At 38.4% G+C, this 25,438-nt stretch overlaps 1 protein-coding gene across 4 annotated transcripts in view; it reads right to left on the bottom strand.

Moving 5' to 3' along the window:
* The window catches only part of KLF12 (KLF transcription factor 12), a 389,105-nt gene extending 366,780 nt beyond the window's left edge, over nt 1–22,325 (bottom strand). For 2 of the 4 annotated variants that reach the window (XM_081127126.1, XM_081127127.1), the window contains exon 1: nt 21,606–21,849. The gene's annotated coding sequence lies outside the window, so the exon portion shown is untranslated. The other 2 variants (XM_081127130.1, XM_081127135.1) reach the window with 2 other exon arrangements.
* Between the last annotated feature and the right edge of the window lie 3,113 nt (nt 22,326–25,438).

Here is a 25,438-nt window from a genome sequence, read left to right as displayed (position 1 = left end):
GAGGGGGCCCTTCACACTGTAGACATCAGAGATTGGTATATTCATTACTAAAATGTTCTGGTGATGGCAGTATAGTATATATTATAACAATTTTTGGTCAGAGTTGACTTAAGGAAATGGTGCATTTTTTTTCTCACACATCAGCAATATCTGAGCTAACAGCAGCTATAAACATGAAGCTAAGGAAGGAATACTGACTATTAGTCTATGGCATAGTACAGTGTATCTTCCAAATTAATGGAGGTCATGTAGGAAATAAACAGAAATACATATCAATTTGATAAAATTCACAAAAATAAGGAAAAGTATGCAAAAAATGACTAAAATATTGTAATTAAGAAAAACACAGATACAATTGTTATTATGTTAATTGTGACTACTAAAAAGAAGAGGTTATAAAATGAGTTAAAAGAAAAACCTGGACACTAAAAAAAAAATCACTAAATATACTTTAAAAAAACAAATTAAAAAGTGAGAGTGAATACAGAATAAGTGGATTGGTATAATAATATCAAGTACAAACTCTTCCTCAAAAAGAAAAAATGGTAATGACAATATTAATATCAGTCTAGGATAAAGTTAATTTTAAAGGCATTCAATACAAAAAAAACTTTAAAGAGAGTCATGTATTTATATGTTATCAAATAATACACAGGTTATAAGCAAAGCTATAAAAAAATTAATGAAGACACCAAAAACTAAAACTTAAAACAAAACATAGGAAAAAAGCTCCATGCTAATGGATTTGGAAATAGCTTATTGGCTATGACACCAAAATCATAGGCAACAAAAGAAAAGAAAAGAAAAATTGGACTAAAGCAAAACTGAAAGCTTTTGTGAATCAAAGGATTCTATCAACAGAGTGGAAAGGCAATCCACATAATGGGAGAAAATATTTGCAAATCATATCTGATAAAAGATTAATATCCAGCACATACAAACAATCCCTACAATGCAACAACAACTAAAATCCAACTAAAAAAATGGGCCAAAGATTTAAATAGGAATTTCTCCAAAGAAGATATACAAATGACCAATGGGCACATGAAAAGATGCTCAATATCATTAATTATTAGGAAAATACAAATCAAAACCAGAATGAGATACCATTCCACACTCATTAGAATGGCTATTTTTTTAAAAATCAAGAAAATAACAAGCAATAGCAAGGATGTAGAAAAACCGAAACCCTTGTGAATTGCTGGCAGGAATGCAAAATGGTACCGTTGCTGTGGCAAACAGTATAGCAATTCCTGAAAAATTAAACAGAGAATTACTTCAATATACAAATAATCCATTTCTGGTTGTATACTCAAAAGAATTTAAAACAGGGCCCTGAATAACATTTGTACACCCATATTCATGTGGTATATAGATACAATGTAAAATTATCCTTAAAAAGGAAATCTTGACACATGCTACAACATGGATGAACTTTGAGGACATTATACTAAGTGAAATTAGCCAGACACAAAAAGGCAAGATATGGCTCTACTTATATGAGGTGTCTAAAACAGTCAAACTCATAGAAACAGAAAGTAGCACGGTGGATGCCAGGGGATGGGGGAAGGGAATGGGGAGATTAATGGGTATAGTTTCAGTTTTGCAAGATGAAAAAGTTCTGGACACCTGTGTCACAACAATGTGAATATACTTAACTATACGTTTAAAAATGGTTAAGAGGGTAAATTTTATGAGACTTACATTACATAATTTTAATATAACTAAGAATAAATTTTAAAATTTTAATATATAAAAATGTGATTAGAATGTAGAACTCAACATAGCACTTTTTAAAGTAACCAAATTTAACAGGAAAAAAAGTTAGAACATAAAATAATTTAAAACAAATCAATAAACTCAATTTAAGAGATTAAAAATAAAATATCACATTTCTTGATAGAGAAAATACTTTATTCAAATAGCTACAGAACACTGTAAAAATAAACCATACACTTAGGTATAAAAATCACAGTGATTTAAACGTTAGAATGTTTTACAAGTTACAGTCTCTGAATATAAATCAAAATTTAAATGTAAATACAAAATTATCCACTCATGTACTGATGGGCACTTGGGCTGTTTCCAGACCTTAGCTATTGTAAATAATGCTGCTATAAACATAGGGGTGCATATATTCTTTCTGATTAGTGTTTCAGGATTCTTAGGATATATTCCTAGAAGTGGGATCACTGGGTCAAATGGCAGTGCCATTTTGAATTTTTTGAGGAATCTCCATACTGTTTTCCAGAGTGGCTGCGCCAGTCTGCATTCTCACCAGCAGTGCACTAGGGTGCCCTTTTCTCCACATCCTCGCCAGCACTTGTTTGTTGATTTATTGATGGTAGCCATTCTGGCAGGTGTGGGGTGGTACCTCATTGTCATTTTAATTTGAATCTCTCTGGTAATTAGTAACGTTGAGCATTTTTCTTCATATATCTCTTGGCCATTTGTATGCCCTCTTTGGAGAAGTGTCTATTCAGGTCCTCTGCCCATTTTTTAATTGGATTGTTTGCTTTCCTTTTGTTGAATTGTATGAGTACTTTATATATTTTGGAAATTAACCCCTATCAGATGTATCATTGGCAAATATGCTTTCCTATACAGTGGCTTCCCTTTTACACAATGGAATTCTATGCAGCTATTAAAAAGAAGGCTCTCTTACCCTTTGAGGCAGCATGGAGGAACCTGGAGAGTATTACGCTAAGTGAAATAAGCCAGTCACAGAAAGACAATATCACATGATCTCACTTATACATGGAATCTAATGAACAAAATAAACTGACAAACAAATATATCCAGAGACACTGAGGCATGCAACAGACTGAAATATTTCAGAGGAAAGTGGGGGGGAGAGATTAACCAAAGAACTTATATGCATATATGCATAACCCATGGACAGACAATAGTGGTGAAGGCTTGGGGAGGGGGCTTTAGTGGGATAGAGGGGGTGAATGGGGGGTAATGGGAAATCTGTAATACTTTCAACAATAAAGGTTAATTTAAAAAATTTCTGATACAAAATTAAAGACCTAAAATAGTTAACATTCAGAAATTTAAAAAGACATTGACTCAAAAAAGAAATCAATAATAAAGTTACAATCTAAATTATAATAAAATTATGAAGTAAAATTCTAAAATTTGGGGGAAAAAAGAAGAAATACACAGTATATAGCAAAGGACATATCAGAACAATATTTCTAAGTTCAATGCCATCATAGTCACAAAGGAGATTTTTTTAAAAAGAACTAAGGAAAAAAAAGAGGACAGAGAACTGACAAAATATAAGCTAAAAGTCATGAAGAGAAACAAGGAAAAAACAGAGCAGAAATAGTTTTTAAAATCCAAAAGTTTTTTTATGAAAAAATAATAAAATAAGTAAAGTAGCCAAACAACTTGTGGGACATATAAAAAATAGTATTAGGAACAAGAAAGAAGTTTTTTATGTGTTAGGAATGTAATTTACATATTAGAGAATACTACATGTTATCCTGAGACAACAAATTTAAAACTATAAAGCAACTGGGGAGATACAGAAATACAGAGATCAGAGATACAGATATTTGGTGGTTACCATAAGTTCTGGGCATGTAATGCATAGCCTGGTGACTACAGCTAACAATATTATATTGTATATTTGAAAGCTGCTATGAGAATCAATCTTAAAAGTTCTCATCACAAGAAAAGAAACAACTGTAAGTATGTATGGTAATGGATATTAACTAAACTTACTGTGGAAATCATTTTGCAATGATTTGACATATCAAATCATTATGCTGTACATCTAAAACTAATACAATGTTATATTTCCACTCTATCTCAATAAAATATTTAAAAATTTTTGAAGCAAAAGGGCAACACCCCAGCCAAAACTTGATACAAAAAAATAAAAACTTTAATGGACAAATACACAGAGGAAATTGGAAAAAAGATTATATATCTACCACTATGTGGGGGGGAGGGGGCCAAGATCCAATGATTCACACCTGAGTTTTAGCCTTTAAGGGACAGTTCCAATTAAGCTCATGAAAAAAGATAAATATTTTCTAAATTAATTTATGCATCCAACAAACTATTTATTAAAATATCTGATTCAACACCAAGAAAAATATTATAGCCCAGTCCCACTTGTGACTACAGATGTATATGTTCTAAATATCATTCCAATTTATAAAATAGAATGAAGCAAAGTTAAAGTACAATAATTAATTATGAAAAAGCAAGAGCTCTTCCCTAATGCAAGGATAGTTCAATATCAACAAATCTCTCCAATACAATGCTTTATAACAGTCACCTAAAGTAGGAAAAGATTAACAGTAGAGAGTAAAAATCAACAAAATAAAATTCAACTAGTATTCCAACTGAAAAAAGAAAGAAATCTAAGCACATTTAACCTAAAAAGGTGCAGAAAGAAAATACTTATATAAGAGGAATACCCTACAAAATCATATATATATGTATGTACATGTGTGTGTGTATACATTATATATACACATATATATATTTATTTTGAAACCAAGGAGTTGAAGAGACAAGGCAACCAGGTGATCTAGATGCCAGTGGGTAACATGCCTCCTTACAGAGAAATAGGACATTGCTTTCGGCCATGATCATAGAAAAAGGAGTGTAGAGTCATAAAGGCAGATAAGAAACAGAAAGAACAATGGTGGTTGCCAGAGGCTCAGGTGTGGTCAAAATGCAGAGCTGTTGTTCAATGAGAAAAGAGTTTCAGTTTTACATGATGAAAAAGTTCAAGCTCTGCTGCAAACAATGTGAATATGGTTGATATTAATGAACTTCAAGTTTAATAATTAAGATTATAAATTTTTGTTAGGTGGTTTTTACTGCAATGATTTTTTTTAAATTTTTAAGCAGATTAAAGAAACACTAAAATTTTAACAAATTCTTAAAAGCTGAATGCAGGCAAGTAAAGTCACTTAGTATCCCATGAGATACAAGGACACTCCACAGCCACTCACCTGCTCTATTGCACAAGCCTCCTCCAAGTGCTAAGACAAAGACTGTAAAATTTAAAATTTAAAAACAAACAAACAAAAAAAACACACCAAGAAACCTAAGAGAACCCCCTTTGGAAGTGCTGACATACAGGTAAGGATCAGCTAAGATCCCAGACTCCACTATCAACTCAAGCAAAAGCTATCAGCCACAGGGACAGGGATGGCAAATACTTCTGCCCCATCCAGGCAAAGGTAGAGTGCTGGTAGAGGGAAAAAATGATATCTGCTCTTATGAGAGAGAGGGGGAGAAAGAGACCAAGAGAGACCCTCTGTCTATACTTTTTCCAAGGTCCAAATAATAGCAATTCTGGGTGAGCAATAGGAATCACACGCATCTGACCCTTGTACAAAACACCAGGAAAACCTCACCTGCTTCTGTAGTAAGGCAGTAAACTCACTTAAGCCCAGAATTCTGTAGGTGACACACAAAAAAGGTTGGCCATACTGATGGAAGGAAAGGGAATACCCTGGAACAAAAGCCTGCCACTGATAAGACGTAGAGATGTAGCTACCGCAAGAAGGGACAGGCATTCTGATAAAAGTCCCAATTCAGGGACTTAAGTACACCAGGACTGCCTAAGACTGCAGATGGTGTAGGGGAACTAAATCCCCACCCACTCCCCATCCACATTTCCACTCAGACTAGAATAGAGACTCAAGCACAGAAAGAGGCCCCTTGTGTCACTGGAGTTGAAGGCTGGCTGAAATTGAGGGTATAACAGGAACACTGAGAAGAAAAACTCGGTAGCACTCCAAGTCTCCCAGAAGTCTCAAGGCAAAAGCAATGCATTTTTGAGGGAATGTGAAGTCTCTAGTGACGTGACAATTCAATAACAACAAGAAATCAATAACTCAGTCCATCTACTGACCAAATTGACACACCACCACCCCTTCAGAAACACTAACAACATGCAGACCAAGAGGCATGTCCATTTCTTACATAATAATTACTTACCTCATCTTTACTGCTGTTTTATATATAATGTCATCCCGTCAATAAAAAATCAAAAGCCACAAAACAAAAAAAGTTACTCATTGTCAAGGGATACCGTCATCAACCTAATTAGACCCTGAGATGACAAAAATGTTGAAACTATCAAATTGAGACTTTAAAATAATTGTGATAAAAATTTAAAAGAATCTAAAGAAAAAAAACAGATAACATTCATCAACAGAAATTCAGCAAAGAGGTGAACATTTTTAAAAAGTGATATGAAAATGCTATATAGGTAACTTTATATCAAAGATGAATTCTTTCACTGAGCTTACAAAAGACTGAACACAGTATGGGGAATTAGTAAACTTGAGGATAGATCAACAGAAATTATTCAAACTGAAAACTGAATGGGGAATGCAGCCATCTGCCTAAGATCCAGAACCTATGGGACAATATCATGCAGACTAATATGCTAATATAGTCCAGAAGGAGAAGAGAAAAAGGGGGCAGAAGAAATATTTTAAAAAGATAATGGTTGTAAACTTATGAAAAGTTATTAGACTACAGATCTAAGAAGCTTAGAGAACCCAAAGCAGTATAATTACAAATAACACACTTATGCATTTCACAGTCAAATTGTTGAACACCAAAGTCAAAGGAAAAAATCCTGAAAGCAGCCAGGCAGAGAGAGAAACATTACATGGAGGAAAAAAAGTTCAGAATGCCAAAAGACATCTCTTTAGAAACTATGTACACTAAAGGATAATATAGCAACATCTTTAAATGGGAATGAAACTATCGATCTAGAATTCAAAACTCAGCCAAAACATTTCAGAAACAAAGGCAAATAGATTTTTTCAGACAGGCAAGAGCTGAGAAAAGTCACTGCCAGCCGACCTGTGCTATAGAAAATATTAAAGAAATTTCTTTAGGCAATAGTAATATGATACTGGATAGAAATGTAGAACACAGAAAGAGAACCTTATAACTAGAAAATACAAAAAACAAAAACAACAAAAAAAAGATTATTTTTATGATTTGCAATCCCTATTAAAGGTAATTGTCTCTTTAAAGCAAAAATAGTAATTGGAAATGTATGGCTCATAACATGTATAAGTAAAATATATTAAGGAAATAGAATAAACAATGGAAGAGAAAAACAGCATTACACTGTTGTAAGATTCTGACATCATAAAGTAATACAATATCATTTGAAGACAGACTGTGAAAAGTTAGTGGTGTATATTGTAAACCCTAGAGTAATCACTAAAAATATAAAACAAAGAGATGTAATTAATAAGCCAATAGTGGAGATAAAGTTCACTACTGTAAAATAATCCAAAGAGCATTAGAAACAGGAAAATAAGGGCAAAGAACAGGTGAGTCAAATAGAAAACAAATAGCAAGTTAGTAGACAGAAACCCAATCATATAAAAATGTTTAAGTTACATGATCTAATCATTGCAGGTAAAAGTTGGGGGAAAATAAGATTAGAATAAAAAAGTAAGACTCAATTATAGTTGTCTATTAGCGGAAAAAGAGGGATGTTATATGATGAAAAAGGAATCAGTTCATCAAGGAAACATACAATCCTAAATAAGTATGTACCTAATAACAGAACTTCAAAATATATAAAGCAAAAACTGGTAGAACTGAAAAGAGAATTAAACTAATTCACAATTGTATTTAAATATTTAAACCCTCACCTCCCTAATTCTAACAGAAGGAGACAAAAAAAAAAAAAAAAAATCAATTAACAATATAGATGGCTTGAAGAACATTATGTTTTTAACTTTATTTTTACTGTTGATACTACTACAGATGTTCCATTCCCCTCCTCCCTTTGCCCACCTCCATCCAGCCCCCATGCTCCCTTCCCTCTGTGGCCATCACCACACTGTTGTCCTGTCTGTGTCTAGGGGTTATACATATATGTAATTTGACTAATCCCTTCACTTTCTTTCATCCAGTCACTCCACCTCCCTCCTTTCTGACAGCTGTCAGTCTATTCCATGTATCCATGTGAAGTACATTATTAACCAGCTTGGTTAATTGACACTTACAGAATAAAAAACAAATTGGAACTTATTGAATGCTCCACCCACCAATGGCAGAATACACTGTTTTCAACTGTACATGTAACATTCACTAATACAGGCCATATTCTGAGCAATAAATCTTAGCAAATTCTTCAAAAATCAAAATCAGACATCCTTGGGAAATCATGGACTTGAACTAGAAAACAATATCAGAAAGATATGCAAAGTTCCCAAGTCTCTGAACATTAAAGAACATAATTCTAAATAATCCAAAGTCAAAGAAGAAATAACAATGGACCTCAGAAAATATTTTTCATTGAATGAAAATTTAAAAGAGCAGTGCTCAAAGTAAACTTTGTAGTAAAAATTACATCCTTACATGAGAAAAGAAAGGACTCAAATCAATATTATAAGTTCCCATCTTAAGAAACTAGAAGAAAAACAAATTAATCTTATGACAAGCAGAAGGAACGTAATAATAAAGGTCAGAAATCAATGAATTAGAAAAAAGGTAAAATCTTAGAGAAAAGAAATGAATGAAACCAAAAGCTGGTTAGAGTTATCAAGATAAAAACAGAAAATGTACAAGTCACTAACATTAGAAATTATCAGTGCAGATCCTACAAACATTCAAAGAATAGAGGAACTTGAACAACTTTATGCCAATAAATTCTATAATGTGGATGGAAAATGTCAATTCCTTAAAAAACACAAACTAAGAATCTCACTCTTCTGACAAAAAAACACAAACAAACAAAAAACCTCTATACACAGATGTATTCTCTGGTGAATTTTTCCATACTTCTAAGGAAGAAATAATATAAATTCTACACAAAGTACTCCAAAAAAACAGAAGAGGATCTAACACCTCCCAAATCATTTTAGAAGGCCTGAAATACCCTGAAAGCAAAATCAGATAAAGACATTAAAAGAATAAAAATTACAGACCGCTATCCTCCATGAACATAGATATTTTGTTGACATTCTTAGCCAAGTATTAGAAAATCAAATACAGCTATATACAAGAATATATTAAGACTAATTAAGACTTATACTAGAAATAGAAGTCTGATACGACATCAAAAATCAAACAATACAATTAGTTCACTATTATCAACAGACTAAAAAAGAAAATCATGTTATCTCAATCAACATAAACTAACCAAAAACCTATATTTAGAACTATATTAAAGAGGAAACAACCATTAAAAATAAAGTATCAAAATATTTTTGGAGTAAAAAATAAGAGACAATCAAATACACATTTCTATTTGAAGAAGGACATTCCATAAACGTGAACTGAGATAGTATCATGCACAAAAAATAAAATTAAAATGCTAATTGTCCCCAGATTATATATAACTTAATGCAATTTCAATTAAAATCACAACAGGGTTTTTGTGTACTTTTGCCCAGGAATGGTGCAATAATGGATAAAAATATTCATTAAATTTGAACTTTATTTACATGTCTGAAAATATCTAAGAAAATTATTTGAAAGAGAAAAAAATCTGGTAATAAAATTGGATATATAAGAATATAAGATATGACAATTGTGGTATTTATATTTACTGGGAAAACAATAGATTACCTTAAAAATGGTGCTACTGCAATGAACCAGTTATGCATCTGACAGTAAATAAAAGCAGAACCCCTCTCTTATACCACACACAACTAAAAATTCCAAAGTGGAAAGAAAAATTAAATCTAAGTATAGGATATTACATGTCTACTTCATCAATGGACAAAACCTTTAAAAAAACCAAAAAAAACAGAAACCAGTCACAGAAAATGAAAAAGAATCAATTGTATAAAAATTTAAAATGTTATATATCAAAAGATGACTCTTGAACAGGTAAGAAACAAAACATCAGTTTTGGAAAAATTATTTGCAATGCAGGTGTCAGTCAAATGATTAATAGCTGTAATATATAAAGAACTCCCACAAAAGGACAACAACCAAATGGAAAAATAGACAAAGACTATAAAAGGGCATTTCTTAAGGATGAACAATTCCAATTATCCTACAAACACAGAAAAAGATGTTAAAGGTCACGAGCAGTCGGGAAATATTAGTTTATAGCAGCAAGGAGATACCACTACACACAACAATCGGATTGGAAAAGTGTCAGCTGTTGGTGATGGAGTTTTAGGGAAAGGGTTATTGCCAGCATTACTGGTAAAAACATAAACTGCTGTAGCATTTTTTTCTTTTTCAAAGCAATGGGGCAACATTTTGAAATGGTAATTCTACCCTGGGAATCTATCCCACAGGTCCTCAGAGTATAGATATAAATATGTTTATTACAATATTGGTTTTAGTGGCAAAAACTGGAAACGAAGTATTACCCATCAATCAATTGATGGTTAAATTGACTATGAAATAACCATAACTTGGAATATTATGCAACAGTTGGGTTTTTTAATGAATTAGAGCTCTAGCAGCTGGGTGGAAAGGTTTCCCTTAGGCAGTATTGAATGAAAAAAGTTGGAAACAGTTTCCAAAAAATAACCCAATTTTTGCAAGCAGTGATCAAAAACCCTTGTGCGAATGTGTGTTGTTAACACTTATAATATGGAGAAAAATATAAAAGGACACATAGTCATTCTGATGAGATGGGTTATAGGGGGATAGAATGCTATTTCTGGCTAAAGGAAGAAGAGGAGACAAGTAAAAAAGAGAAAACGAAGTTCACTAAAAAATAAAGCTTAAGGTCTCCACAAGTGTATACATACTTTTATCAGTGAGATATATTTGCAAATGCTACCCAAAAAGTGAGTTACTGCAAAACAATGCTTATTTCCTACAGATTGTAAATTGTGTTCACTCAAAAAACTAAGCCATAAAAGTAATAATAGATTCGCACTTAAATACCATAAGTAGAAGCGCCCTGTAGTTGCTAAATGGGATGCTGTCCCATTCGTGAATCAGTTAAGCCAATTAGATCTTCAAAAAAAATCAATCCCAGCCGGCGTGGCTCAGTGGTTGAGCATCTACCTAGGATCCAGAAGATCAGGAGATCACAGTGCAATTTCCAGTTAGGAAACTTGCCCAGGTTGTGGGCTCCATCCCCAGTAGGAGATGTGCAGGAGGCAGCCAATCAATGACTCTCTCATCACTGATGTTTCTCTCTCTCTCTCTCTCCCTTCCGATTTCTGAAAATCAGTAACGACATATTAAAAAAAAAAAAAAAATCACATGCTTACATGGAAAAAGCTTCTCTGGTAAAATTAAAAATACTTAAAAGAGGCTAAACCATAAATCTAAAAAATATCTAGGGTATTATTTTTAGGTACATTAAAGACCTAAATGAAGAAAATAAACTAATTCAGAATATGCCAGTATGGCCCTTCCTGTGGACTTAGCTGTGCTGCTTTTTCCCTGATCTACCTATATCTTAGGACAAAGAACATGTTTTATTTACCTTTGGATTCTCAGCACAAGCCCTGGTACATAGTAGGAGATGAACCATCTCCCTAATTTTCCTCAAAGAATTATGGATGCCTCTAATTGCACAGTCTCTTCCAGGATTGATTAGGTTGGTATCTCTGGACTGATATATATGAGGTGTTTGATTGTTTTTAATGTACTTTTAGAGTGCATTTTGGAAGGAGATAAGAATTCACCCAATAATATTCAATGAACATCTCATATGAGCTAGATACTAGATGGTGGCACCTCTTGTGCGGTGTGGACTTTCAAAATTTTGGCTTATTAAGACTAAGTGAAAGTTAGGAAGAAAGCATTGGAATGAAATGAAAAAAATTACTGGTGCTGGAACTTAAGGTTCTAGTTCTCACTCTGCTACCTTCCAGTTGTGTTACCTTCACTTGACTTTAATTTCCTCATCAATAAAATGGTAACTTGTCCAATCTACTTTATAGGATTGTCAAGATGAAACTAAAAGCACTCTGTACACCACCATGCACTTAAGCAATTTTTTTTCTAGCCCATACTTCTCAAGTATTCTAACCTATTTATAAATAAAACACAACTGCTTCAGTATAGTCCCAATATACTCAATAAAGAACTCAGTGTGCAATAACTCCATCAGTGCTCTTTATAGACCCATTAAGTTCATTTCTTTCTTGTTATACAATCTCAAAATAAAATATTTTGTGTTTGTTTAAGTGTCCTGTGTTTATACCTAAAGTAGAAAAGCTAAGGCACATTCCAGAGGATTTCACTCTTTAAATATCTAACCAATTAAATGTTCAATTTCTTTCTAAATATCCCTTCAAGTAACACCTCTGATAAACTACAATTGACTCTGACCTTCTATAAAACTGATTGATTTTCAAGTTTTCCTTCTAGTGTTCGTGTGTGTGTGTGTGTGTGTGTGTGTGTGTATATACATATATATATATATATAATTGTATTCCTATATTTGAAGATTTTTTTATCAAGGCTAAAATTCACATCATTTCTAAATAAAATATCATACATCAAATCTCTTTAGCAATATGAAAAAATTTCATTAGATAATATTACATAAAGGATATCCTTAAAACTTTATTAATCAATCATTATTGTTTTTGTTTTGCCCAAATGCATTCCTTAAATGCATTATAACACTTTATGCCCTACTGTCCAAGTATATCCCAGGATTTATTTTTGGAAAAGAAAATTTTTTCATGATATGGCAAATGACAGAAGTTTAACCAAAACATCATAAAGTCATCAGCTCTAAAAGATAACAGAAAAGTAGTTGTGAAATCAATCACCACAGTTGCCAAAATACCTTTTTAATTTGCTTCCTTCCACTTGCAGGTTTGCTTTGCTTTTCTATCAAAATAAACTATCTCCATGAAGAATTTTTGCCAATCCCTGAAACCTTTGGTCTCTGAGATAGAAGCAATTTTCCTCATGCATTTTGTTTAAAGGAACTTACAGCACTTGGTCCATTTATCACAAATTACTGTTATAATTTTCCACATAAGTCTTGCCTCCCCTACTTGATGTTCAGCTCATTAATGATGTCCTATCTATTTTCATATATGATTCCAGATACATGGTAGAAACTAAATAAGTACAGGTCAAATGGATAAGTAGGCATTTTTATAGAGATAACATATTTTTATTACTTTTATTATGCCTCTGACTTTAATAGCTTTATCAAATAGCAAAATGCATATCGGCCAGAATTCACTGGTTTACTATTACCACTGTGGAACATCCTGTAGCAGTTGCCTTCTAAAATTTGTTGGATTAGGTCTCATAATTTGTTTTAGTACGTACATTAGCAAACAAATAACTGGCTTCTGTATGAAAATAAACATTCTAGTCAATGCATTCTAGTAAATGTAGTATGTCTATGCAATAAATTATAGATTATACTGACACATGTAGATTATATTGACACACTACATCTACTAGAAAAGCTCTAAACACAGTATTTGTATAACACTCTCACTTTTTTGCTCTACTCTATAATAAGACTAACTCTGGAAAATCTATTTAATGATGGAGGGAAGAGCAACACAAGGGAAGTTCAAATGCTTTCCAGCGTTAGAATCTCTGCTTTTTTATTTTATTTTAATGTATTTTTTAAATATATCTTTACTGATTTCAGAGAGAGGAAGGGGGAGGGAGAGAGAGTGATAGAAACATCAATGATGAGAGAGTCGTCCTGCACGCCCCACACTGGGGATCGAGCCCTCAACCCGGGCATGACTAGGAATTGAACCTCGATCTCCTAGATCATAGGTCGCTGTTCAACCACTGAGCCAAGCAGGCCGGGCTCCAATCCCTGCTTTAAAGCTAACTGGGTACTGACCACATTATTACTTTGGTGAAAATCTGTTTCCACATCTATAAAATAGATACCAAAATACACACACATACTCAATAAGTATTCTTTAATAAAGAAGGTAATCTTTGTGTGTGCACTCCTGAAAACACAACGCACTCCTGAAAACTTGTTCAAAACTCGATTATGAAAAGACTCATTCCCAGAGACAAAAGAAAAATTATAAAATCTGTAATTACACACAGTATTAAATACTGTCATTAAAAATAGACGTATAGCACTTTGTATGTTTTGTAGTATATTTTTCACAATTTATCAGCTTAACTCCATTAAGCATTTTCAGTAAAGATTCACTTTTCAACACACCTAATGATTTCTTTGCTCAATTGTGTATCTGGATAAAAAACCCTGTTTCTCATAACTAAAAGGAGCACTTTCGTTCTCCCTTTTTTCTGTTCATTTTGTTAATGAAAAGCTAAAAGTAAAATTTTCAAATATTTTTTCAAATGTGGCAAAGTCACAAGGCGGGGGAGTTGAGAGTGATGTCACTTGGCAGACAACACAGTCACACAATAGCTAAAAAAAAATGCATTCATGAACTGATATTCATAAGTCAAAATTCAGTGCGTAAAAGGTACTTTAGGGGTCTCAACATAAAATATTCAAAGTCTCAATTATTTGAAAGTCAATTACACATATCTATTTACTAAAGTACATATAAATAAACTAATACATGAAAAGCACAGTTCCTAACTTCTGTATTATAGTCTCATTGAGCATTCAGTATGTACAAGGTCCTATGTACTAGATGCTTTCTGAGCATTACCACAATTTGAATCCTCGAAAAAATTCTGTAATGTTGACATTATCTGTTCTTGTTTTTGTTTTTATTTACCAGCGAGTACATTAAGACTAGGAGAATTAACTTGCTCACTTAGCTAACAACTGGTTAGAGGTTTCAGATCCAGCACTGACTCCACTACAAGGTTTCATTTTGCAAGAAAAAACATTTCAGAAAAATGTAGTGAACCGCAGAATGGCTAATAGAGTTGAATATATTTTGCTAGAGATAAAAAGACTTAGGTAGGAAATGACCGTGATATTGGCATTGAGCTACTGAAAGGATTATCATATGGAACTGCATTTCTCAGTTTGTTCTTTCACTAAGTATTTTAGCGCTATATAATCAGTCACTATATTGGGCACTGTGTTAGAAGCCAGGAACGTAGCTATGAAGAAGATTCATTTCCTGCTTTCATGGGGCCTATTATCGGGAGGGGACAAGGCAAATCAAGAAGCAATTAAACCAGAAATTGTGCTATGGAGCCAAAGAATAAAGACTGGAACCCAGCACATTCTTAAAGCAAGGAATGATAAGGGGTCACACAAAAAGTGATGTTTAACAGTGATTGTTATAACATGAACAGGAGTTAGGCAAGGTGTATGTGTTGCACGAAAAGAGTATAAAATGAGTTATACTGCTGAGCTAGTTTGAGTTTATTCTTTGTTCTTGTAAGAATAGAGTGTTTAGCCAAGTTTGAAAAAATATTTATTTTTGTTTCTTAACTGGAGAAAATGTAGCGTGGGAGGAATTATGTAAATTAATATTGTTCTTAATTTTCTCAAATTTTGTAGAAATTTGAGACATGTACGTGGCAGAAAATTGCATATAAATAAAATGTGTTCAGTAAATTTTCAAATACCCACCTGAGGTCTCTATCATCTACCCTTTTTAATTCTGCATATGTTGTGTTGCAACAACTTTTGAGTCTAACCAAGGGACTCTAAGCCATAAATCAGACATAGCTTAATCAACAGAATCTTGGCTTAACTAGGGATTTGCAGTTCAATAAACTATTCTAATTTATAGTACAACAGCACAAATTTAATGATTCTATTTTTAAAAAAACTAAGGGCATTTTAAATTACCTGTTGATAGAAGTTTTAGTTGACTCATTAAAGAAGTAGCCTAGAGGTTTACAATCTCTAAATAATCACCGTTGATCTTTATTTTCAATTTTCTGTAAATGATCGTGGGAACTGTATTTTCATGTATTTTTTTTTCTTTTGAAAAGCACAGATACTTCACCTGCTTTATGTAATGTTAATGGCAATTTATATGCCAGCTACATAGGAACTTCTTAAGAGTGACTTTCTCAAGGTCATGGAGCAAATCTCTGGTTAGACAGGAATGGAATTCGTGACCTTTGACTGCCAGAAGTTTTCTACCCACACTCGGAAATTCCTTCTCCCTAAGTGTAATTTATATGCTCACTTTGAGAGCCTAGAAAGTTCAAGTCTTTTAGGGTAGAGGGTAGAGAGTAGGCAGAGAGTAGTTTTCCTGTCAAATCATTTGCCACACCACTACTTCACATTTTTACAAAGTAATTTTTACCCACATTATCTCATTTTACCCTTATCACAGCCCTGTAAACTACACATTATTCTTCCCATTTTATTGACTCAGGTTAAGAAATTTAACCAAGATCATTTAGAGTTAGTAAGCAAAAAAGTCCTGACTCAAACTGATTTTTCTGCCACTGAAATCGGTCCTGAGTCCAGTATGTATAATCTTAGCAAACACCTAATACTGAAATGAATGAAGGTTTTCTTTACAGTTGTTTATTTCATCTTGGTTGTCATAAGGTACTGGTTTGGGGGGGGAGGGGCGTGTTGTTTCCATGTTTTGTAATGAGTTTGCTTGTTAATCTAAAAAAAAGCAAGAATCATATTACTAAACATAGAATTTGAAAAAACGAACTTTGTGTGTTTCCCCCTTTTTTATATAAGTGTGTGGGGGCTTTTCAACTGTAATTCTCAGTCATAATGTATATGGTAGGGGGATATGTACAAATATAGATAAAGGATATAAAAACACATTCATAAATATTATATATACAAACATATATATACACATATGTAAAATGGTGAATATATGTATACATAGTACATACATACACACCATGCCAGAAATTATTGTGAAAAGCCATACACACTTTTGCTTTCCAAGGTTTCAGTACCCTCAGTCAAAAACACTACATGGAACATTCCAGAAACGAACAATTAATGTTTTAAATCGTGTGCTGTTCTGAGTAGTGTGATAAAATCTCCTAAAATCCAATTCAGTCCTGTCTAGGACGTGACATCCTGTTGTCCAGCATATCCACATTGTATATGCTCCCCACCCTTTAGTCACTTAGTAGCCCTCTAGGTTACCAGATCGACAGTTGTGGTACCACAGTGCCTGGGTTCAAGTAACCCTTTTTTTTTTATTCCTCACATGAGGATATTTTTTTCCATTAATTTTTAGAACAAGTGGAAGGGGACAGGGAAGGGGGGAGAGACAGACAGACAGACAGACACTGATATGAAGAGACACATGGATTGGTTGCCTCCCATATGGGGTCCGACCAGGGCAGGGGATCAAACCTGCAATGCAGGAACGTGCCCTAGACTAGGATTCGAACCCACTACCCTTTAGTGATGATAGTAATTCGGATATGCCACAGAGAAGCCACAAAGTGCTTCCTTTAAATGAAAAAAAATAGCTAGATGATAGATAATAGATAGACAGACAGACAGACAGATAGGAGAAAACAATATACAAGGTGGTCCATTCAATCCACAGTTTAAGGCATCCATTGGGGTCTTAAAACATACTGTATACTGATAATCATGGTGAATATAGCACTTGGAACTCAATTCCTGGGTATACAGGCCAGCAACTAGTAATAGGGGCAGCTTCTATAGCCTCTGATGGGGGTAGGAAAACTATTCCAAAGCTCTCCCATTTCTTCCCCCTCTCACCTTCCCTGCAGCAACATAGCAAGTAGCAAGGGCTTTCTGCTAGTCCATCTGTACCTAAATAGCAATGCTGTTTGGACCAGTCCAGTTATTATACTAATAAATATTTTAAAATATATACCATAGAATTAGCAACAAAATAAAAGTACAACTTTAAGGGGGGGGGGGAGTGGAGGAAGAAAGGCCATACTAGGGCAGAATTCTTTGGGTGTATATCCTATAATCCACTGCCAGACCAAAACAAATTTTTATGGAGTAATATGACTACTCAAGTAGCCACTTTTATGACAATAAACACCCAAAACCGAAAAATCCTTTTGTAACATAATTACTGAGAATATATAGAGAAAGTAACTATTTAATCCACAGCATGTGTTCTCCACCACAGAACTCAAAAGCTGACATCAGATGGGGTGTGGCTGGCCTAGGCCCTGAAAATGAATTCTGGCCAGCTGAAGTCAGACAGTCCTCTGAGCAGGCTTGGGATCTAGAAACCACTAAGGAGGTCTCATAGAGAATAAGGCTCTTGACCTTCTGGGCACAGGGCAAGGCCCATCTGTTTACATGCATTTTGATTTTGGGAGGGGTGACTGTGGTGGATGAGTTAAGACTGTGGTTATAGGGTGTTGCCAGTGATTTAATTTTAATATTTTTACCCTTACATTTTGTACATACTTTAAGACTGAAAGCTGTGCATAACTTGTAGACCAAAAAACAAATAAATATGAATTTTAAAATGGAAAATAAACTAACATTGGGCAAGACATAGATATTTCCACTCTAGGATCATGTGGTATTTTCAAAATGTAAATGATAGAGGTAAGCTACTGAAACCTATTTTAGGAATTATTTACAAAAATGAAAGTTGTTTTCTAAAAGAAAAAGATAACCATGGTGTCCATTCTAAATGAAACTGTTTGGGGATTTTTAGCTCTTGTTCATTAATCAATATGGAAGCACGAGTTAGGAAACTTATCTAAAAAGAAAGAATAACTTTTCAAATGAGTTGGTGCCATTTCAAGTTTTGTACAATAAACTACTTTGTATTAATACATAAATCAACTACATCTAGATTTATGAATGTGACGCTCTAAGAATGTTTCTTTCACAATATAAAGAAAACAAACTGTTTGACACTCCCATTTTAATGTCATTATTCTATTGTTAATTTGCATAAATATGAAATTCCACACTTACATTTTGTACAATGGTGAAAATATCCAGGACCTTTATGTATTCGCTATTTAACAATATCACTTCACTGATAAAGGTTACTCAATACCAGATTAACCAACACTGGCTTGAGTTCAAAATGCCCTCAGTATAGGCCTAGAGGCCTAAGCTTAGAGATACACTTATCTGTCTTTGAAGAGATTTAAAAAAACAACAACAAAATTATATTTAAGACCAAATTATTTCATTAAGTTGGTAACAGTCTGCTTCATGCTATGACATCTAAAACTCACTCTGAGTCTATTAAACTCCATGTTTAATGGAGGTGGGGAAATAATCCCCGAGGAACATATATTTTTAAATGACCAGAACGCTATCGCTATTATATGCCTGATCTGTGCTCTTGGGAATGACCATCAAGCATCCTCGTCTGCTTTTCTCTGAGCCAGGGGAGAGAGCACACCAGGGTTTGCAATCCCTTCCCTTTCTGTACACACATAGGCTGCAGCTGTAGTAAACAACCACCAGCCAAGAGTTGCTAAGGTCAAGGTCTCAAATGCTACACTAGGACCAGTTTTCTCCCCAATGACATTCAGTTGTTGAAAAGGAACTTAGTGGAGAAAAAAAATATTAAGGGCGCATTAGCACAACAATTTTCATTCAATAAATTAGTAATACAAAGCATTCTAAAATAAAGTTTAGCTGACCATAGTGTCTCTTAAATATGCATTAATAAATCACTGAAGCATTTCACAAATAAACTGAAACCCCTCGAGAATGTTTTGTTTACCAGACACAGCTTTATTAGTTACACAGTTTTAGTTCAAAAATTATGAAAATTTTATGTGAAAACATTCCAAATTTTATTAGCTTAAGTATATTTCATAATAGTTAGGAATTAGAAGGTAGAAGAATAAACCTCTTTCCTAAATACATTACAAATTTCTGCCAATTTTGGTATCCTCAAATTGCTCTCTTCTCCAACTCAAAGCAGCCTAATATACTCCAGGTAGTCTCCAGATTGAGCAGGCTGCAGCGATAAAGAATAACTTATGCAACTGAAATGTTTGTCCTTCAACATCCTATTTCTACTAAGCTTCTACAGTTAAATATTCCCTAGCCTAAAAGTACACCCCTTTATCATATCCAATTCCTACGTATTTTTTTTTAAATGTAAACACATTTGAATGAGGTCTGCAAATAGCACAACCAGGGTTGGTTTTCTTTTTTTTGGGGGGGGAGGGGGGTACTGTTTTTATTAAATGCCAGTTCCAAAGAGCATTTCTTAGAAGACTGTATAAGCCCACTTTTCACAGTGACCACTCCTATCCCCATCACAAGCTGCCGCCTGTAAAAAGCCACCAAATTTATTTTAAAGCATTTACTCATCTAAACAACTCTATCCTCCAGTAAGAAAAGGGTATGCAGGCGCTAGGTGGGTTTGCAGAATGACGTGTGTTTGATTGGCAGGTGTCTACCGAAGCCACTAGATGCACATGCACTAAATGTAAATAGAGCTGCTCATTTCCCTGGTGTTACAGGGAAACTGAGAGAATACTAAAGCTGATTTCAAAGAAAATATCCTAGTGCTCTGCCGAGAATTCTATTAGCCGGTGAAATTGCTTAAAACAATCCATATAGAACCATACTTAAACCATCTGAACAGTTAAATTGGAGAGCTGACAATATTAACCACACAAACTGTTTATCCAGATTACACATTCCGTTGTACTAATACTCTTTAACGCAACACAGTCAGCTTTTTATCAACCGAATTAAGGCTCTTACTATTAAAGTATGCAAAAACTCAAAGCCAGGGTGGAGGGGGTTGGGAAGCTGCAGGGCATATAACAAAGGAATTGGTACTTTTTCCAAGCACTGGCCTCAAATACACTTCAAAACAGAACTGTTGAGTGCACCCCACCCTTTTCCCCAAAGATAAAAGTTTTCAAAGTTCTAATAGTCAGTTCTCTACCCAACAAAAGCAGTATTGATTCGCCCCGTAGGGGAGCATCTAACAAGAACACCAACTAAAGTCGCGGAGGTCAAGTCCGAGTCCTCGGAGCGAGCTTCTAAGGCAAGAAGTGGCTCCCAGGCGGGCCAGGCAGGCTTCCGGGCCGGGGTGGACGTGCAAAGTTGCCCCTTGTCAACTCCGGCCAGGTCCCCCGTAATTGAAAATAACAGCCACGGGGCAGCCCCCGGCTACTTCCATGAACGAGGCAGTGTAGCAAGTGACAGTTACACATCATTACGACCAGAGACAATAATGAATGTAGCACCAAGACCACTATTCATGCCAGCAGTGTCATCTCTGCCTTAACCCCTTCCCCTCCACTCTCTCCAGCGCACACCCACAGCCCACGCAGCCCCGGTGCGGCAGCTATTCACCGAACTCGCTCTATTCTTGGGGGCAAACTACTTCCACCAGCACATACCCTCCCCCCCCCCCCCCCAATTCAGCCCTGGTGTTTTATTTCTCATCTTTGGCAACTGTCAGGAAAGCACTGCAACCAACAATTCTACTAGGGATAGAAAAACATTTGCTTAATTCACGTTACTTGGTAAGTTATTTTAAAATATACATATATATATATATTGGGGAGGGGGGCTCCTCCTTTCTTCTCCACGAATCCGACGGGCGTTACTCGCTATGCGATAGCATCGCCCTCCCTGGGCCCCCTCCCGCTTCCCAACACTTTCCCCCTTTAAGAACACAGACCAACCAAAATGATTTAACTTGAGCGGATGACAGAAGGAAAATAAAACATGTTAAGAGAATACGGTCTGATTTGGGATGGCAAAAAAAAAGAGAGAGAGAGAGAGAGAGAGAGAGAGAGAGAGGAGGGGGTTGTTTATTTTGATAAGAAACGGAATCGGCACAGACCTGAACAGAAGCTGCAGAGCAGGAGAAATTGTTTTCTTTCCCTCACACAGAGTCCCCCCTCTCCCTTTCTCTCTCTCTCACACACGCGCGCGCGCACACACACTCACTCGCACACACACGGCGTCACCCGCGCACACTCACACGCACACTCGCACACGCACAGGCAGAACCTCTCAGCTGCTCTCTGCAGTTCTCAGGAAATGAATGGGGGGCAACCCAGGGAACTGTTGTACTTGCAAATGACTTACCCGGATCACATGATGCGCTAAATGTAGGGTGGGCCGGTGGGTGGAGGCTGCCGAGACGCGAGCCGGGTCTAGCGCGGGGAGCCTCGCCAGGCCCGCATCGAATTACCCCGGGGCCCAGCCGAGGGGGTTGCAGGACGCCGCTTCTCCTCCCTCGCAGCCCGCAGCTCAGGAAACCGGAGAGGCGCGGGGGGGCTGGGAGGTGGGGCGGGGTGAGATGCGGGGGGGGGGGTGAAAACACCAAACCCCCAAACAAAAGAGCTCCGGGTCCTCCTCCCCAGAAACAAAGCCCCGCCGCTGCGGGCGAGCCCCGGGGTGGGGCCGAGGGCGGGGGCGGCGGCGGGGAGGGGCTCGCTCAGCAGGCGCTAAGTCGCTTTATTGCCATAAAATGGGGCCCCGGAGCCGCTCCGCCCGAGGATTAGGAGGCGGGCTCTGAGTGTGATGGTTGAAATCCCCTGTGGGAAACTAACCCCTCCCCGCTCGCGGAGGTAGAAGGCAACACCCACTGCCCGGCCCTCGCCTCGCCGCCCGGGCCGCCCGGCTGGGGGTGGGTCCGCGGCGCCTCCACCCCGCCCCACCCCGCCCCACCCTCGCCCCCGCCCCCAGCCTCCGGCCTCCGCCGCGCTTCCCTTTCACCTGCACCACCTTGCTGCGGCGCCCAAAATAACCCACACATGGCCACCGAGCTTTGGGAGCCGCCAGCCCAGGGGGGTCCGCGGGGCCTCGCAGCGGGAGGAACCCCCGGATTTCAACTCGCTGGGCGAGGACTCGGCTGAGCCGCAAGAAAGTCCCCTCTTTTGTGTCAGAGCGTGCACGGCGGCTTTAGGGAGAGAACTCGGAGACAAATAAAGCGCGGAGCCCGCACGGGCCCCCCTCTCGTGCCCCCCCCGGGCGGGGGCGTGAGGAGGGGCGCGGGCGCCCGAGCTGTCCCCGCGGCTCACCCGCCTGCAAACTTGGAAAGGTGTGGGCGGAGCTGGCCGCGGCGGCGGAGTTGGCGGCGGGGCAGCTCGCGGGGCCCGCCCCGGGGTGCAGGGCTTCGCGCGCGCGGGGCAACAATAAGGTCGGGTAGGGGCCGCCCGGGCGCACCGCAGCGTCGCCGCGGGGGTGCGCGTGAGGGTGGGGCGGGCGGAGGGCTGGGCGCGTGCGGGAGAGGAATCATTGTTTGAGTTCCGGAGCGAAACACGTTGCGAGCGAGGCGGGGGCGCGCTCGCTCCCCGCGCTTCACCTGGGAGGGATGGATGGGGGCGAGGCGGAGACGCTCGCTCCGCTCCGGAGCCCGGGCGTAGGGGCGCCCGGCGGCGCTATTTAGGAAAACAGGAGAACTTGCAGGAGGAGAGGGAAGCAGGGGCTGCAGACCCCTGCCGAGGCCGCGGGGGCTGCGGGCAAAGGGGAGTCTAGTTCCCCGCCTGCGCCCCAGGAGGGAGCTCCGAGAGCTGGGCGGCCCGGAGCAGAGTCCTCGACGCCTTAGCCCGAGACCTCTCCCGCCCGCTTCTGCGCCCAGGGGGACAGATCCGCGGGATTCTGGGGCTGCAGAGAGGCGGCGGCGGCGGCGGCGGCACGGAGGGCGCGGGGTCAGCGCGGCGCGGAGGGTGGGCGGGGGTTGGGGAGGAGACCCGGCGGGAGGGGGGATGGGCTGGACCTGCGCCAGGTCCCCCAGGGAGATGGCGTGCGCCAGTCTCTTGCCAACCTAGGTGAGCGCGCCGGGGCTCCCAGACGGGCAGGACACCCTCGCACGGTGCCCCTCAGCCCGCCCCGCGTGGGAAACCGCCCCTTGGATGAGAGCCGCGAAGGGAAAGTTTATGTTGGGAGAGAGAGATGTGCAGTAATGTGACATGAAGTGGGATGAGAAAAGAAACGAGGGAGAGGCCAAGAAACAGGAAATGAGAGCGAAGGAGCGAATTCTAGCCCGGAGAAAGCCGCGCTCTACATTTCGCGTGGCGTTTCCCAAACACTTGGGAAGGCCCTGTGCGCGTGTGATCAATGGAAACAAAGGCCGCGCTCGGCCTGGTGCGCGCTCGGCCTCCGGCCACGGCCTGCGCGTGGGGAAGCTGAGAGAGGTGTCGGCCTGGAGGGTGGGACTCCACAGCCCACCTCCAGTCCCGGCCCGATGAGTCAGTGGGCCTGTCTCACAAAAAAAACAGGACTGTCTCTGACCTGATCCTCGGGTTTCGAAGAACAGATGAGATAAGTGTGAAAGTGCTCAGAACTGTGGACCACTCCTTAAGCGAAGTATCCTCAGAGGGGAAAAGCAGTGGGAGCGGGAAGGCGCTGTGCACCCGCCTCGGAAGACGTGGGTGGGGCAGGGAATTGGGAGCACGCGAGGAAAATGGAACCTGGAGGCTAAGGGGGGGGGGTCCCGGGGCGTGGGTCTCGGTTCCAGCGAAGGCAGCTCCGGACCCCGCCCGCTGGGCTGATCCTGGGGACCCGGTAAACAGCCCGTTAAGCGCCACTACATCGGGATAGAAGCGACGTGGAAAGGACAAGTTTGAAAACGGTAGAATATCAACCAATGCACGATATTTAAACGAAACACTCGCCTCTACTGGAAACACCGTCCTGCTTGCCTCCGGGTGGGGCAGGGAGAGGCAGAGAGCGACGGAAGGGAGTTTAGCCGTGAGAATGGAGGGGGCTGGAGGAGGTGTCGTCTGGCAGCTCTTTCTAACCGCTCTTTCTCTGAGCTGAGTGGCCGGCTGACTCTAAGTGTATTCTGCAGCCAGGGCTTCTGCACTTGGAAAACATTCCGAAATGCACCCTCTGCCTATGGCATGGGCACCGGATACATAAGTAGAATGGTGAAAGGTAGAAAATAAAGTACAAGGATCTATTCCAGAGGGACAGGAAATGAGGGGTAGGGCAAGGTTGATACCCAGAATCTGAATAGTGTGGTTAAAAGAAGGAAATACATCAGTATTAGAGAAAAAAAAAAAACTTGCAGATTTTTAAAAAGAATGCAAATGTCAATAAAGGCAACTCCCCCGTATAAAGAACAAGAGAAAGAAGAAAGATACAGGTTTAAAAGTGAGAATCACTTCATTGTGTCAACTGGGGTGGGTGTGGAAGAGCAATAACAATGCAAGAATGAAGAACCAGGTATATATTGGAAGTTAGAGCACTGGAGAACATTATGTGTGGGTATGTGCACCTGCGTACGGGTGTGCATTTCCAATTTCGTTCGTATATCTATATAGAACTTAGATTTAAACAAACTAAGGTGTGAACACAAGGGGAGAAGGTAGGAAAAAGTACATATACCTTGGCAAAAATATGTGCATATCTTTATGTTTAATTCTTTCCCTTCTATTGCATGTGTGTGCGGGCATGTGAAAAATCAGAAAATGTAAATCAGAAAATGGCAAAATTATTTTACCAAGAATGTAGAATTCTGACGGCATAAAAGAATATGTTGAAATTACAGAATCATAAAATTTCAGTGTTGAAAGTAGCTGTTGAACCCACTTCCGTCTATTTAAAACCAAGTTGATTTGGGTTAAAGATGGCCCGTTTCCCTAACTTTATATATTTCATTTACTTAGTCATTATTACTGCAAATACCAAAAGATAGAATTAGGAAAGAGGCTGGTATTCTGA

This window comes from Miniopterus schreibersii (assembly GCF_964146895.1).
Source record: "Miniopterus schreibersii genome assembly, chromosome: 2".
Classification (NCBI taxonomy): Eukaryota; Metazoa; Chordata; class Mammalia; order Chiroptera; family Miniopteridae; genus Miniopterus; species Miniopterus schreibersii.
This window is presented reverse-complemented; position numbering and strand designations above follow the sequence as displayed.